We start from the raw sequence: 17,757 nt of genomic DNA, 5'->3' as shown, positions 1-17,757 counted from the left end.
TAAGCAGACAATTCTCATCAAACTTATTCAAGGTGATGATATAATGAATCTATACTCGGGGGTTTCCGTAAGCAGACAATGTTCATCATCGACATTCACCTAATGAACACCTACACCAGTCTCAACATTCTACCTCAATTACACTCAGCAGAAAATGTTCATTATCGAACCTATACACCAAGGTTCATGATTCTCACTTAATTAGTACTAAAGTTATCGTGTCCCAAAGCATCAACCAATCAAATTGATTATCTATGGTTACCCTTGGCAGAACATTATGATCTTCGAACTCCATCACCGAATAAACACCTACACTAAGTGTGAACATTGTTGCCAAATTAGAAGGAGAGTCACTGTGTCCCAAAGTCTCGACCAATCAAATTGCTTATCTCTCTGCTTACCCGGAGCAGAATATTTTCATTATCGAACTTAATAAACACCCACACCAAGTTTGAACATTTAGACTCAATTAGAAGAAGAGTTATTGTCTTTCAAAAAGTGTGACGGACAGACAGACGGACGAACCCATTTTAATAGGAGACAAAAATAGGTGGCGCGATCCTGAATTAATATTAGGCAGGGCCATTGGGATGCCAGAGGATTATACAGCGTTCTGTTTTATTCTCGATTGTAAATGTATTACGAGTCTTAACGATTTATTTGAGTAGCTAACACACGGTTATATTTCTTCTGTAAAGTAATAACATGTAATTCAACACTTTACAAACATGCATGATAATTACAGTATATGGTTATATCATTTATGTACTTTCTACTCGTGTTGACTCTATTTAAGGACTTGTAGCTTGATTATTGATTATCACCGTGGTCTTGACCCACAAGTTATCCACAGTTTATCTCTCTTTATCATTACACGTTTTGGTACGATTTCTAAGAGAACTCTCTCGTGTCAAAATTATAAACAAACTTAACCCAACAATAAAGGTGACCTCCCTACACACATTCACCGAGAAAAACAAACAAGGAGAATTATGATATGGGGGACACACAGTATGTATTTATCCCAGTGACAATTTATGCCAGTGGCAATACATGCATTATTATTATGCCGAGTGGATTTCATATCTATAATTAAAATACAGATGTGACGTCACCCTTTGATGTTGGCGTACCATTATTTCAAATAATCGTACGGGCAACTTGCCAATCGTACCTTGTCAAATATTAGACTCGAGTGACGTATTTCACTGTAAACGCACGTGCGGAGTGTATGTATTTTAAGATGTTTAATGGTCTCGAGCTGAGACATTGCGTAATATATTGTAAAAACACTCGGACCTGACGGTCCTCTTGTTGTTACAATATATTACTTAATGTCTCGCTCTCGACCATTAAACAATACTTAGTGTATTTCTGAAGATTTTGGAGCCACGGTGACTAAGTGGGTAAGACACTGGCTCGCTAGTCTGGAGGTCACGTGTTCGATCCCTGCATTGGCCGAGAAAGTTCATCGGGATTTTCCGACATGGTTTCCCCTTGTCAGTGGTGCAGAACGGAGGGCCTGACAAGGACAGCTGTCTAGTCCTTCGGATGAAACGAAAAACCGAGGTCCCGTGTATACACTGGAATGCACGTAAAAGATACCTTGGCAGTTGGCATATGCCCGTCTTCATTAGCCCAGTATATGAGCAGAACAGTAGGACGTTAAACCCCATTTCATTTCATTTCAGTTAAAAGGTGGATGCAAAAATACCATTAGAAAATGGCAACATTAATTTTCGCACTCTCTAGGTCAGAATTTGTTTTAAATAATAGAGTTCTGCTAATATCCACCAAAAAAAAAATTACATGTAATCTGACTAACGCATACTCGTTTCAAAATTTATACAAGGTTTGTGTTTCAAATGAGTAAATATAAACGTAATTCAATAATACGCTATGTTCCAGCCCCCAGCGATGTTTCTGAGCAAGTCAGTGAACCTCTTTCATAGTCCGAAGAACAGCTATGCAACAGACGTCCGTATTTTGGAAGAGATGGACGGAAAAGCTAAAAAATATTTTTCGTACAATCAGCGCACATAATCCAGGGATTTATGGTCCGATATGGTTAAATATCAAAAGGAATCAAAATCTCTGGGAAATACAAATATATTTTAAGTTTCATCCAAATCAGATAAAACAAAATATGACTTTTAGAGGCTCCACTATTTGCGTACAATGAGCGGCCATTTGGTCGGTCAGTTTCGGTTTGATTTTCACGAAATTCGAACTCGGTCGCTTGCCTTTCATTGGGAATTTAAAGGGATTTTGACGAATTAGTTAAAATTAATGTCTGGCGTTCACGTGGGCTACGCATATCTCGATTTGTCCCGAATCCAACTTTGTCCTGTTCATAGATAGAGAGAGAGAAATGGGGTTTAACGTCAACTCGACACAAACTAGGTCATTTCGGGACTAACATGGTTTAATTTTATTTACATAATTCGCTTGCGGGTAGGGGTCTTTAGCGGTGGGAGGAAACCGGAGGCCCCGGAGGAAACCCACGAGGTTGGACAGGCGACCCAACTCCTTGCCACGTACAACCGGGGATTCGACACCACGCCAGTCGACTCAATGACAGACTTTATGATACAGCGCGCGCACGCTAACCATTCAGCCATCCAACCCCCCTGTTCATAGATAAGTCGTATATGGTTCTTTTAGTTTGTGAATGATTCTTATGTGGTTCTTTAACATTCGTATTGTTCGTAGCTCGACCACGAACGTTTTTGTATGTCAACATTTTTCCAGTCCTGTATTCGAATTTATGTAGATATATCGTAACCCCGTCGTAGCCCTTTCCTATCGTCCGTAACGGATTCCTATTTGACATTCGTGGTTTCCTAAAATTCGTAAAACCGACTCGAAAGGCAAGAAAGTCCCGGATCCGCCTGGAATCCACTACGAATACCCCGAACCCTCCCCGGATAATTTAGGGTTGGAAGAAAAATATGCTGATTGTTAAGATAGGTACGAAATGAGAGAAAAATATGCCGAATGTCAAGATGAGGTTACGATAAAGGTACGAAATGAGAGAATCATCTACGAATTTTAGCGATTCAGTTAAGAATGGGTCAAGAATATGTTGAATTGTTTACGAATATGCCTAATTAATTTACGAATACACTTCTATCTCCACGAATGATGCCTATACAACTAAAAGTTACGAAAGCTACGAGAAAGCGCTCCACATTATTATAATCAGCATACGATGCCCCCAACGCTTTGTTCTCCTGTTGAAACTGTAACTGAGAGCTTGCTCGTCTCACTAGCTATTTTGGCATCATCTAATAACTAACAGTAAAGATTGTCTTAATTGATTAAGGCAGTTAGATACCTGCTCTGCAGTTACAATTAATTCAGATATAATGTCAGCAATCCGCTCACATTCATACCGATGCCCTGTCAATGTTTCGTCGTCCTGTCTATTAATAAAATTGTTACCAAAAAATAATCAATGAAATCGGACAATTCGTAAGAGTTATGAATAATCCGCTCATATGCATTCCTGTCAAAGTTTCGTCCTGCCTATTAAGAAAAAAGGCCTACCGACATGACAACGAAATTATTGCATTCTTTCCAAAAATTTAATCAATGAAATCGGACAATTCTTAAGAGTTATGAACAATCGTATGGACCATTAATTTTATCAGAGACGATATATACTGATGTCCTATGACGTTAACCATGACTAATATAGCGATTTTGTGCTATATGATATTTACAATGGCCATTTTTACTATTTTGATATTATAATTTTGCACTTTTAACCATATATTTTCTCTTAATATAACAACCCTCCTGCTGATAATTTTGATTTGCAGTTGCACGTGCTCTAGTAAAATACACGCCAGGCTCCTTTTGATCTGCCATCACTTAATTTTCTTTAGCCTGCACGACACAGGGAGCATGGCGTCTTCGTGGAAAAAAAAAATTAAAATGGATTCAGAAGAGGACGAGATTCGTGGTTATGTTCAGTGCCAGTCACCAAAAAAAAAGAAGAAAATATCAGCCAACAATAGACTCTACCTATTATTGGTATCCAGATGAAGCCCAGAGTTATCTTCATGAGCTGAACGTCAGTTATTATAATAGCCAATCAACTAATAGAATTACTGGTCAGTTATACATCTGTTTAACTTATTTTATGAGTTAGGCAACCGCCTTTGGAACAAAATGTCAGTCGTAAGTTGATGTTAATGGTGGTGTTTGTTGCGCATACGAAATTCGTGCCGAGTGGAGCGATAAAAAAGTGTGTTTTTTAACCTTTCATACGCTAAAATAAACAAAAAAAACATGGCAAAGTAAACAATTTGTTGGACCGTAATATTCTGGAGTATTTTCTACTTGTTCTCCGTTCATTTCTTGCAACAACGTGTCTAAAAGGGAAGTATACTAAACAAGTCTACTTAGTGTAATCGAATGCAAATAATAGAAAGTAGAATGTCCATCAACTGGCCTCGTGTAATTATGACAGACAATGTGCTATGAGATATTTTTTCATGGACGAAAGGGTTCTTTTACTTGCAAGCAAATTGTACATCGGACCAGATAGTGTCCTTGTTAAACTCTACACAAGTAACAAGGAGAACATACTCCTCGCAGTGTTTCGTTTGATTAGAGCTAATCCCACTACTCACTGCTGTAAAGAAGGCAAATTCTTGTTTTAAATTATGACTGCTCAATGGTCCGATTAACAACCAATAGCTAGCTGCGTAACAATACTAAACAGAGCTCCATATTGGACCAAATATGTTTACATAACGTTACGACTTACGATTTTATTATGCCCAATTAACCAGTGCATAGCAGAATTGCCCAATTAACCAGTGCATAGCAGAATATTGTGTGACAAACGAGGCTATCAGCACGGACATATTGTAAACAATACTGTTTTGAGTCGGAACAACACTTTCACCGTTTATAATACCTTAAATCACTGTCCAAAGTTTTAGGAAAGGCCCCTAATTAAAAGAAGGGCCGTCATGTTGCTGTGCTTGGAGATAGATTAGAATAGACACGCTCCCTCAAAAGCGCAAGTATCAGAAGCTAATCCAGCAATGGCCAGAGAGGGATTTCTCGGGCAATTGCTTCAGGAATACCCAAGGAGAAATGATCTACCAACAGTGGAGTAAACCCAAGACCTGTTTAGCGACCGAGCGTCTCCCGGGCACCTTTAAACTTAAACTAATTAGGAGGTGGGCGGGGTGTAGTCTGTCATTGGCTTGTTAAATTAAGTTAACAGGTATTGTTTTCGATAAAAGGGGTCGTGGTTGTACAACCCGATAGCTAAAGGACAATTATAAAAGGAATTGATGTTGCCGACAATGGACTGGCGCTTTTTTCATCCAAACGAAACGATTTCGTATAACTATAAGCATAAAGGTAAAAGGAATAGAAATTATGATGATAATTGACTTATGGTCTAATGGATGTTATCTTAAGCTACTTGATTGGTATTTTTCTTATAGATTTGCCTCTTTTGGTTGGTAGTGCCGATATTCCGCTCGATGAAACTCTCTTATTAAACAATGAATCTGCTGGACAAATAATACGATCTGATTCATCGTATTTGCTTATTTGATCTGCTGGCTGGGTTGATTCGCTTGATATATCCTATGTTAGTCGGAATGCGGTTTAACGCTCTCCTGTTCTGCTCCTACTGGGCTAATGAAGACGGGTCCCGTCAGAGTCCACTGTAAAATAATAATATGGCGTCTTTGCACTTGGCGGAGAGTGAAATCGTGGTAATTGAGTGGAGTATGGGCTTGTGGGCAATTTTCTTCAACACATTGCTTCGGCTTACAATTCACCTAGATGGGAGGTCCACTCTAATTAATCGGCCTTGCATGGCCTTGTTTAGCTGACTAGTAGGCGCACCTTTCTGAGAAATCTATATTGTATTGTTTTCAGTTCTACCGTTGTGGTCCGGGTGCGCACGTTAAAGCAGCGGTTCCTGAGAACTGGATACAGTGAACTATTAAATTGTTACTTTTAGTCTAGGTATAGCTCTGGCTATCCTCGTACGGCATGTACGCCGCGTATCCCTACAGTAGCCTGCATAGATAATGTAACCCTTCTATCAGACGTAATGGTAACATTACCCAAAACAGAACCCACATCCTGACCTTTGATAACCACATCTGCGTAGAATGATCAGGGCTGGTTTTGCTTGCCAGTACATTTACGTTTTACATCCCCCAAAACATTGCCTTGTAGTTATTGACAACGCTTTGGTCGCGGTAAAATCAAAAACTTATATAAGTGAAAAGCGATGTGTGCTCGATTTTGACAAGATGATGGCGAAAGAAAGAATATCTTGTCAGATGTATTATCATGGCATACTGTTCCTCATCTCATCAAACACCCCTTAAAACTGTGGCGTCCAACGCGATCTAACCACGTTGAAAGGGTTGGGACAGTGTCACAGAAAGCGATGGGGTTCGTTCCTCTCATGACCGAATGCTTCAAAGCAAATCTTAAAGTATTTGTTAGCCAGCAGTTGCATTGCAAGATACGCCCACACTTTGCAAGAGTTTGTATCGTACAATCAGGGGCCATAATTCAGTCCGGTCGGCTATGCGCGAATAGCGAACGAAACCCGAGATCTTTAGGTTTTGAACATTCGTTTCAAGTTTCATCAAAATCGGATACAAAATGTGGCCTCTATTAATTCCACAAGCTACACTCAGGGGCCATAACCCATGAAGTTACGGTACGATACATGCCTGATCTTTAGGATATAAACCTATACGCCAAGTTTCGACAAAATCGGATAAAAATTGTTCACCGGAGTGTCCATAAACAAAGTGTGGACGTCCGGACGGACAGCGCGACAACAATATAGCTCCAGCCTCTGTCCTGTCCACACGGAGGGAGAAATGGTCTCCCAGAATCCAGTAAAAAGCGACCGCTACATTGTTAGCAATCTAATTTTGGACAAAGACAAATTCTGTGATATAAAAACCCCACATTACTGACATGTGAACTTATAGAAAAGGAAAACAAGTTCGAAAACATGGGAAACTGTGATTATCAACAATACTTGTGTAAATAAAATAAACAAAATTCTAAAACCACACGCTTTTATCCATTTTTTAATATTTAATAATCTACAGCGAAATTATCGAGATGCCACTAAAGTCATTAAATTCGTTCAAATTGATTTGCAATGCTGTACAAACACAATGGTTATTAGTTGCAGATGGTAATTAAAATCCCCGGTATTCGGATCTAAATAGACAATTGTGAGACGTATTTCTTCAATAAAAAAAATCATATTGATTTGAAGATGCAGGATTCCAGACATTTGAGGTCATATACACTAACATAATATTTTTTAAACGAGTTTGTAAGAACAATAACCAGATATTCAATAGGCTGTACTATCACATGTAGCAACCATAACCAAATAGGGCCTACTATCAAATATTAGATAGAAACAAACCGGGCGCTGAATGAAATGGTGTGGTTACTTTTTTAATAAAGTCAAAATCGCCTCGTTTAAGAATTCTCCACCCAAGTTGTCCATCCAAAACATGTCTGACACTGAACCATTTAGAAAGCCAGTTAAAAAGCTCCGGGTACAATCAGGACTATCTTCGAACCACCAGCCACCTCCAAGCCTACTGGCACACTGATTGACTCCAGTGTAATCAACATCATAAGTAGAGAAGCGGTTTCCATCTAAGTTCACACTTCCCGTCATTGAATCACCACATCCATTATGATTGATGGAGCTGAAACTAATGTTGTATCCCGATGTTTTGTCACCGATCTGGAATCCATTATAGTAAGTGTAACACCTATCAGGCCTAAACAAGGTGACATGTAATTGGAATGTCAAGGATGAGCTATGCATAATATCAACCAACTTGTTGAATCCAATCCAATAATTCTTGATGATATTTCCAAACCCTTGTTCATATTCCACCATGGAGCGATTGAAGTTTACACTGCTACAGACACTTGATCTCTGTAATAATTCCGTCTGTCCACCAGAATTTAATACACATTTAACCTCAAATGGTGCTGGTGACATCACTGGTTTTATGTATGTCAGTATGTATTTGTTCACAAAATTCAACTGCATATCTTTATCAAACGCTTCACCACAGTCTATAAATAAGTATACGAATATAAAATGATATTTATCAACAATATTATATTGGGCTAGCAGGCGATGGAATAAATATTTAACTATTCGCCAACTTTTATAGCACTTCTGCTGGTATGAGGTAACTAGACAGATCGAAGTGATTCGTCTGGAACCTGGAACAATCCATTTTTATCCCTGTTTCGAAACCCAATTTTAAGCCTTGGCGTGGAAATATAGTAGATTCACAATCCGACCCTAGCACCACTGGGGACATTTTATATTCAAGATGGCCGACATTATTATTATTTATTTTAATATAGTGGGGTAAAATTCAGGACCGATTCTTTCGGACCTTGGTATGTACATGGTTTCTATCAGAATTTGACCCGCGGAATCCAATGAACTTGGGTATTCCTCCTGAAATTCATGTCGCATTCCGCTAGGGGGTTCAAATTCAGAATGGATGCTCATTTTGGAGGAAAACTCATAAAGTCCTCCAAAAAGGTGTGTAATATTTTGTGCAAGGTTTTATGTGTCAGTTACTTCAGATATAAGCATAAAAACATGTTCCGACCAAAGGGTATTCCAGGTTAAGCTCGTATTCAAAATGGTGGCCATAACGGTGTAAGTAATGTATTTTACTATAGATTTTTGGATTCTGGAATTATCTAAATGGTGAAATGTGTCAATATGGTTCCCAAATTCAACAACAACAAAAACAAACTAAGTTTAGTAAAACATGAAAGAAAATAGAACCGGTAATGTAAAAAAACTTCTGTATCACAGGACTAAGAGCACAAATTACATGGTCATAACGAACAGAAGCTACGGAGGGCAAATTTCCAAGCATACATTATGTATTGTTTAATGGTCGAGAGCGAGACATTAAGTCATATATTGTAACAACATGAGGGCCGTGAGGCCCGATTGTTTTTACAATATATTACGCAATGTCTTAAGCTCGAGACCATTAAACAACTTAAAATACAGACACGTGCACGTGCTTTGCAATGAAATACGTCACTCGAGTTCAATATTTTACCAAGTTACGCTTGCCACATTGCCCGTACGATTATTTGAAATAATGGTACTCCAACATCAAAGGATGACGTCACATCTGTATTTTAAGATCCACTACGAAACCCGTCCTTGTCAACTAGAAAGTAGAGGGGAATAAAGGATGGGAAATATTTCCCAGCCTGATACAAAATCCCAGCGAGTATGAGTGACCTAATAACTGACAAGACAAAGTTCACCCCCGTTGCATAATGAAATGGGAAGATTCAGACTGTTCTACCAATTGCGAGTATTCCAGTGATTCAATAGAGGGTGAGTTAGACAAATACGCGAGGTTAAACGAGACAAATAATTATGTGAGCCGCAGTTAGCTTTTAGAAACATTTGCGTTCAACTCACGATGATCTGCTAGCTGATTTTGTTATACTGTAATAATTTCTACCCTTATAACAATACGAAGGGAATCATGATCGGGTTTGAATATATTTTGGTGGGAACATGTTTTTTATGTTTAAATAAGAAGTAATTGACAACGAAAACCCATATTTCAATATTATTATTACAGACCGTTTTAGGAAACATTATTGGTTTCCCTAAAAAAAGTAGCCCCCATTATGAATTTCGCCCCCTAGTGGAATTAGTGGTCACTTTTAAGAGGAATACGAAAACTCTGTTGATTCAGCGGGTTCAATTCTTAAAGAAACCAACTTCACACCGAGGTCCGGGAGATTCTGTCATACTTTTACCCCTCTAAATAACCGGAAAATGCCTAAGGGCGGCCATCGTGAATATCTAAATTTCCCCAAGGGTGCCATCATCCGGATTGTGAATCTATACAACTAAACCTAAAAATATATAATCCATCAAAAACATTAGGTGGGCTACAATTCCAGGTTTGGAGACCCGATGCGGAACTATTGCCACTATATTAAGAAAGAACGGGAGCCTCAATGGTGCCAAGACAATGGACGAAATGCTGACAAAGAGCGATAAATGGTACTAGCATGGCCGGGGCACCGGCACATCAGGGAGCAGTGGGACAGGGTGTGGTGTTGGCCCCCAAGAGTTGCAATTGTGGTGGACAAACGATGAAATCAGATACCATTTAAAAGCCCATCAGACCAGAGTGCAACTTGGACAACTATAAAGAATCGATATTTTAGTGCACAGTCGGCAAAAATGTCAGGGCTGTTGGCAATTGCCCCGTGCTACAGATGCTTTTTTGTGGTGGGTTGGGGGAGCCGTAGTCCAGCTCTGAACGTAGGTCTCTTTACAGTCGAGCGGTAAAAAGTTGCCCAGTAAAATTGACTGGGGCGGTCGATTATTTGGACTCAATGCTAGCTTCCCTGGACGTAGTGTCGACTGTAAAGAGACCTACGTTCAGAGCTGGACTAGGGAAGCCGTAGCTCCAACATTCCGGCACACCGAGACATGTTAATTCACCTGCAACAACTGAGTAAAATACCGATATTAACCATTAAGCGCTTACCTTTGACAACACTCTGGCAGTTATCGTAGTATCCCATGGGACATGTGGTAGTAGCATCTAAATTCCGTCCAATATTCTACAAATACAATTTATCGGCAAACATTGGTGTGAGTTTAAAAGACATGTGCATCTGATCTGTTTAGGTATGGGTTCAATATTTCAAAATGCATTAGGTCATGGCGTGTTCCAATTCATGTGTTAGCCTCACAATAACCTAGATGTGGTCGTTACACATAAATAAAACACAGTTTTCTATCTAAAGAAAAACAAACAACAACATTACTTTGTTGTAGCGTGTCCCCGAGACGTTTCGAAGAATTGGTTAAAACTAGGAAATACATATAAAAAATACCTTTCACGTACAATAATGACAGTAAAAAAACTAAACATATAAATACAGATTCCACTTTGAAAGTTAATAGTAAAAAGACTAACCTTCCTATAACAAGTACAGCTAGACGAATCTCCAGCAAGAACACAATCAGTGCCGTCCTGATATAATGTACATGTTGAATCAGAAAAACAAAATACGTATCGTCGACATTCAGGATTCGCACTACAAGAGGTACCACAATCTATTCTAGAACGAGCAGTGGTTAATAACAATCCATTTTTCGCGCACGTATCAGTAATGATGTTGGTTTCTGAAAATTCAGAAAATGGATGCGTGTGAACCACATGGCACAATATCGAAAGAATTATTAAATTTAACAACGGTGTCATCTTTGCGAATTAAAACTAAAAATCTGTTTTCCTTTTGTAATTAAATTTGAGATGTTCGTGTGGAACACGCTACGAGAAAGTACACCATGGGAAAATAATTCAGAATGCTCTGTCCTCTTGGTGTAACTGTCTTAGAGGGTGCCAAGTTTATACCATTTACGCCAGCACGCACTTATTGTCTAGCTATAGTAACACAATGGGAGATTTTCTGACAGCTATGTATAATGTTTCTAGAACATGCGCATTGATTCAATGTTACACAATCAATAAAAGGAAAACAGCTCTATATTATTTTTGACAATGCATTATCTATGTATTCACTAATGGATAAAGCACGAGCCTTCGGTTATGCGGGGGAAAAGACTCGAAGAAAGAACTCGAGATGATAGAAAAACCAAGGCCGATTGGGATTTCTGTCTGAGGCCTTTCTAAACCAGCATAAACGGAGACGAGTGCTTTATCTAACTTATAAACCATTTGAAACACACCAAATTGAACCTCGATAAGAGAAAGCGAAAAATAACGAAGTTTGCTCCTATAGTCCATGAGCTGGATATAAGTTTGAAACATAAACATGTAATTTAGACAAATGTATTCTCTACGTCCAATTATGGCCAATCGTGAATTTTCAGTTTCGAAATTAAAGTATACTCGTGTGGAATTGTGCAGAATGTTCTAATCTAATGCCGTATTTACGTTAGTAACGGTGTTTGGTCGGACTAGCCTCTCACCGACACTGCCTGTCTCTATATGAAAACACTTTACTGGTATCAACATTGACAGTTTAGTCCGTTAACTGAAGTACAACAAGAATTCCATTCCTAAATTTTGAATATCGACTGAGCAAACCAGCGGACCCGTAACTTTAGGTCGTCGCAAGTGCGGGTTTCCTGATCGATAAGTTGTACTGGAAAATCGTGTTGAATTATTTTAAAGTGTGTCAGATATGTCGAGAAATGATTCCTTTTGGCGCACAAATAAGCATAACGGTGACAAACATATTCCAAAATAGCGTAAGATAGCCGACATGTAAATTTTGTAAATAAGAACGGGCGGGGTTAAATTTCCCTTCTGACATTATTTAGAGATCCTAAAAGAGACATCATGTGGGCTTTCCTAGAGATACATACAGACCGGGTGAGAGCATCATGTACAACTACCAAGAAGTGTGTGACTCTTGCCATCCTTTTGACTCTTAGGTATTTTCAGAATCATTAATAGTTCCTAGGGGAGCATCATACCCATAGCCTCCTCGGCTGATAGGCTAGGGTGGAGACATGCAGTGTTCCTGGTCTCATCGGCATCATGCAGGGTTCTTGGAACGCACTCTCAGCCCTTGGTTCGAGGCTGGAATAGAGACAATATAGTATTTCAGCCTGAGTTCTAGGCTTGTTAAACTCAGGCTGCAGATATAATAAATCCGAATATTCTATCATAGATGTTGTAGATTCCTGAATTTGATATATTAACATTATTATAAAAATACAGAATTCCAGAGTTACTTGATCATATACACAACGTGGAAGTTAGAGTTAATTCATCTATATATATATAAAGAATACGTAGAGTCACATTTATGTTTTTTGGTGCAATGACGAAGAAGATAGTCACGACGTAATTACCCTTATTTGGTTCTTCAACATTGTTCGTAGCAGCAGGTCAGCTTCCTATTCGGATCATTACTCCCTAGAATTACTGAATAACCCCACGAATTGGGACCGAACCAATCATGGAAATTCGGAAGAATTTGTGACCAATCGATGCGGAACCGCGATTCAACAACGGATCGGCTACTATTGGCCGAATCACCATAAAACTATCCCAAATCTACGAATGTCACGATCTTCTCTGCCGTGGGATCCGTTCCTAACTTAACAGTTTCCGGAACCCAAATAAAAAGACTACCTATTACCAATATATCCAGAAGTTGCGCCAACCCTCGGGTCCGCCAAGGGTAAGAGGCGCTGAATGGGGCCGAGGCTGAGAGATAAAAATGGGCTTTAACGTCCACTCGACACAAACTAGGTCATTTCGAGACTAACACATGGTTAAACTTTATTACAATAATTCGCTTTCGCGCAGGTGTCTTTAACAGGGAGGGGAGAGTGAGAACCCGGAGAAAACCCACAAGGTTGGACAGGCGACCCTACTCCTTGTCACTTACAACCGGGGAATCGAAACCCCACCAGTCGACTCAATCATAGACCTTACGATACCGCGCGCAACTGCTAACCATTCGGCCATCCAAGCCCGCGTGAATGAGGCTAACAAACCCCATGCAGGATAAATAACTCTTACCAGGTACATTTAAGTCAAAAGTCATTTTGGATATTCTATTCCGAGATGTCCCTCTTCATTTATTAACCTCGTTGGATTAAATCATTCCATTGTTCAAATTAAATACATTTCGTAATGTTTGCCTCGTGAAATCGACAATACCCTGTTTATGTACATTAAATGTCGATATGATATTCGTGAACTAGTTATATATATTTATAGGTGTTTTTACATATTCATTTGTGTAGAATAATGTTATTTTGCCTTCAACCTTGTAAGCCGTGGACTGGAGTGAGTTATTGTTTACTCTCGTGGAATGGCCGTGGGACTGTAATTTTTCTGCACAGATTAATTTAAAAATACGTGGTTCCCCCTTGTGAGTGATGCAGGACGGGGGTACTGACTAGGACATCTGTCTAGTCCTTCGGATGAGACGAAAAACCGAGATCCCGTGTATACATTGGAATGCACGTAAAAGATCCCTTGGCAGTTGGAATTCGATATAAGAGCAGGCGATAGTTCCGCTGCCCGGGCAAAATTTCCCTCATAGCACACTGTATGGGGTATGCCCGTCTTCATTAGTCCAGTATAGGAGCAGAAAAGTAGGACGTTAAACCCCATTTCATTTCATTTCGATATACATTGATATATATGACGCAATGTATTATATATATTGGAATTGGTAAAATTTGCCTGAAGAAGTCAAGAAGCTTAATAAAGCAAAATTTCCCTCATAGCACACTGTATGGCGTATGCCCGTCTTCATTAGTCCAGTATAGGAGCAGAAAAGTAGGACGTTAAACCCCATTTCATTTCGATATACATTGATATATATGACGCAATGTATTATATATATTGGAATTGGTAAAATTTGCCTGAAGAAGTCAAGAAGCTTAATAAAGCGGAAAGTACTCGCAAAAACCTAGTTTTTTTCCCTAAAACATCTTTATTTCGAATATATATATATATATATTTATATATATATATGACGCTGTCTTGCACGAGAACATTAAACAACTTAAAATACAGACACTACCCAGCACGTACATTGTTAGACGTGGAGAGCGGTCGACGCTAAACCCGGTCGCCACATCCGACATATAACCCATGCATCGTTTCTTACTACATATTCAGGCACAGCCCTTGGTCGTCTAGGTGTTGGTTGGCTCTGGGCTGCTACTGTTTTATCTCTTTTCTTAAGGACTTCACCATTGTGTTTTCTCACGATACCGACTCAACTAAGTAACAGGAACAATGATAGTTTTTGTTTCTATACGTTTTTATATCACAACAGTTACACAGTAGTTTACATTACAATATTTAAAATTAACATCTCCTTCTTTCAACCCCGCTAAAAAAAATATTCTAACCCCGGTCTATCTTATAGGTGCCGAATGGCGTAGGCTAATTCGTAATTTTCTACTAAAGTGTATTCCAAACAATAACAACTTATCCTTGAAAAATGCAAATGACGAACATGCTTACTAAACTATAGCTGCGTTAACGTATCTAAATAACAAGCATACTTTCTATATACTAAAGACAGACACATGACATGCAGTGTGCTATGGGGAACAATTTGCCCGAACAGCCACGCTTTGACCTACTCTTATTTAAAATTACAACTGTTAATGGTTCTTTTACGTGCACACCAATATGTACACGAGACTTCGAGTTTTCTTACCATCAGAAGGACCAATACAAAAATTATCAGGAAATATTTTTAAAAAAAAATTCTTCCCGAATAGTTTTATTAGTAGTCCGACAACGGGTGGGTTGAGACAGTGTGTGATACAAACTCATTTAGGGAGATGTGAACTGTAAAGTTGTGCAAGTCTGATTTCCACGCCCCCCCCCCCCACTCCAAACCCCCTGCTCGCCCAATTCCTGTCCGCGGGTTATTTGTACGCACATTTGTCACTTCATGCCGTTATAAAATCAATAGTAACGATCTAACTACATCTTGGTTTTAATAACGTTGTTTCCTAATACGTCAAACCGGTGTCCAATTTGCTTTCCGTTACTATCAATGGATGCAATGGCGAGCTCCACTTGATATGGGTAACATGTAGTCTGTCTTGCATTCCGTATATGACAGTGTTGGTGTCAACCTTTATTATGTGATAGAACTAGTTAAACACATTCTAAGTATAATTTTAACACAGAGATCATTATTGCTTCTGTAGATGCGTAACGAAGATTTGAATAAACAGATGACGCAAAAATGGAAAACACGATATATCATAATATATGTCTGACTGTAGTAACGAGCGATAACATATACTATTCAAAAAAAGTAGGGGATATTTGATTTTGGGGGCATAATACTAAAATATGCAAATGACTACGAAAAAAGTCACTATAGAACCTAACAGAAGAAACATTTCCAGTTACATGTGACGCCCAAACGCACCAATAGCTACCGCATGGAATGCAGGTGATGCTTGGGATCATCATGGGGGTCCAACCCAAGATTTGCACAACTCTGACTTTGAATGTTACAGTCATTGTGGCATTGAATTCCAGGGTGGAAACATCAGTTTAATTGTTTTAGTGACCAGAAAACAAATTTTGATATGCGTCGGCTTACCCAAAATGAAAGGTTACGTGCCCTTGGCATGCTACAGATCGGCACAACACAGGCGGTTGTGGCGCGGACGATGAATGTTTCTCAGTCTGTCATAAGCAGGCTATGGTCCAGATACCGTGATACACAATCTGTACAGGACAGACCACGCTCAGGTCGACCAAGGGCGACAACTCAAGCCCAGGATCGATTTATCCGTACCTTGGCCTTGAGAAATCGTGTCATCACAGCAAATCAGATCAGCGCTCGTCTTCAAACAGACACTGGTGTGAGAGTGAGTGGCCAGACGATTCGGAATCGACTGCATAGGGGTCACCTTCGCGCCCGACGTCCTCGCGTGATCCCTTGTTTGAGAGATCATCACATTCAGGCAAGACGTCGTTGGTGTAGGGATCGTCAACACTGGGATAATCGACGCTGGAGCAATGTGATGTTTTCAGATGAGTCAAGGTTCACTGTTGATTTTTTGGACAGACGTAGGAGGGTGTGGCGTCGTCGAAACGAGCGCTTCCAAGACGTTAACGTCATCAGACATGATCGATTTGGGGGTGGTTCTGTTATGGTGTGGGGAGGCATCACTGTTGCTGGAAGAACGGCTTTACATGTTGTTGCAGGGCGTGTTACAGGCCAGTACTACCGGGACAACATCTTGGCAGTCCATGTTGTGCCGTTCGCACGACGTCATGGCCGCCGTTTCATCTTCCAGGATGACAACGCAAGATGTCACAGGGCCAGGATCGTTACAGGTTACCTCCAACAACAGAACATCACCACATTACCTTGGCCAGCACTGAGTCCCGACCTCTCCCCCATCGAGCATGTCTGGGACATGCTTGGACAGAGGTTACGTCAACGTCAACAACGTCCTGCCAATGTCCAAGAACTTGCTGCTGCGTTGCAACAGGAATGGGACAATCTGGACCAAAATGACCTTAGACGTCTCATTAGGAGTATGCCACGTCGGATCAATGCTTGTTTGGCAAACAGAGGAGGATTTACCCGTTACTGACTTGGTTGTGATGCTGTGGTAACTTTGCTGTTTGACCCCGGGTATCATTTTACCCTTATAATGGTCAGTCTGTGCCTTACTTAGTCTAACCATCATTTGGAATAAATCGATGAATGTGAACTTCATTTCATTTTGTCATTTGTTTCTTCGTCAGTTTCATTAGGGGACTTTAATAACACTTAAAAATCAAATATCCCCTACTTTTTTTGAATAGTATATAAACGGTCGAATTTCAGCTCACTGATAATCCCCTCGAAGATCAAAAGTTGTTAAATGAGACTGTGAGATGATATCGGACAATTCCCAAAAAGAATTGACTGTGCATTCCCTTGATTTTATTTATTCTCTACTTAATAAAACATGATGCACGGACTTTTTCTATTTTGTTCGTTTTATTTTATCCTCTGACAAGCTCAGTGAGCTGAAATTCGACCTGAAATTGCAATGGTGAGGTCCAACCCTTATCACAAGACATAAGCTCCTAATCTCTGATTACCGGATTATGATATATAACGACTAAATGATATACACTGTGTTCTTCCGGTCGCCTTGGAAAC

The 17,757-nt window shown here is 39.6% G+C and overlaps 1 long non-coding RNA gene across 1 annotated transcript; it reads right to left on the bottom strand.

Annotated features, from left to right (window-relative positions):
• Window positions 1-7,990: 7,990 nt before the first annotated feature.
• Window positions 7,991-11,401, bottom strand: LOC126810302 (uncharacterized). The gene is made up of 3 exons (XR_007675163.2): window positions 11,040-11,401; window positions 10,605-10,680; window positions 7,991-8,118 (listed from the first exon to the last, which is right to left on the bottom strand). It is a non-coding gene; the product is annotated as an uncharacterized LOC126810302 (long non-coding RNA).
• Window positions 11,402-17,757: the final 6,356 nt, after the last annotated feature.

Source organism: Patella vulgata, chromosome 2, assembly GCF_932274485.2.
Source record: "Patella vulgata chromosome 2, xgPatVulg1.2, whole genome shotgun sequence".
Taxonomy (NCBI): Eukaryota; Metazoa; Mollusca; class Gastropoda; family Patellidae; genus Patella; species Patella vulgata.
This window is presented reverse-complemented; position numbering and strand designations above follow the sequence as displayed.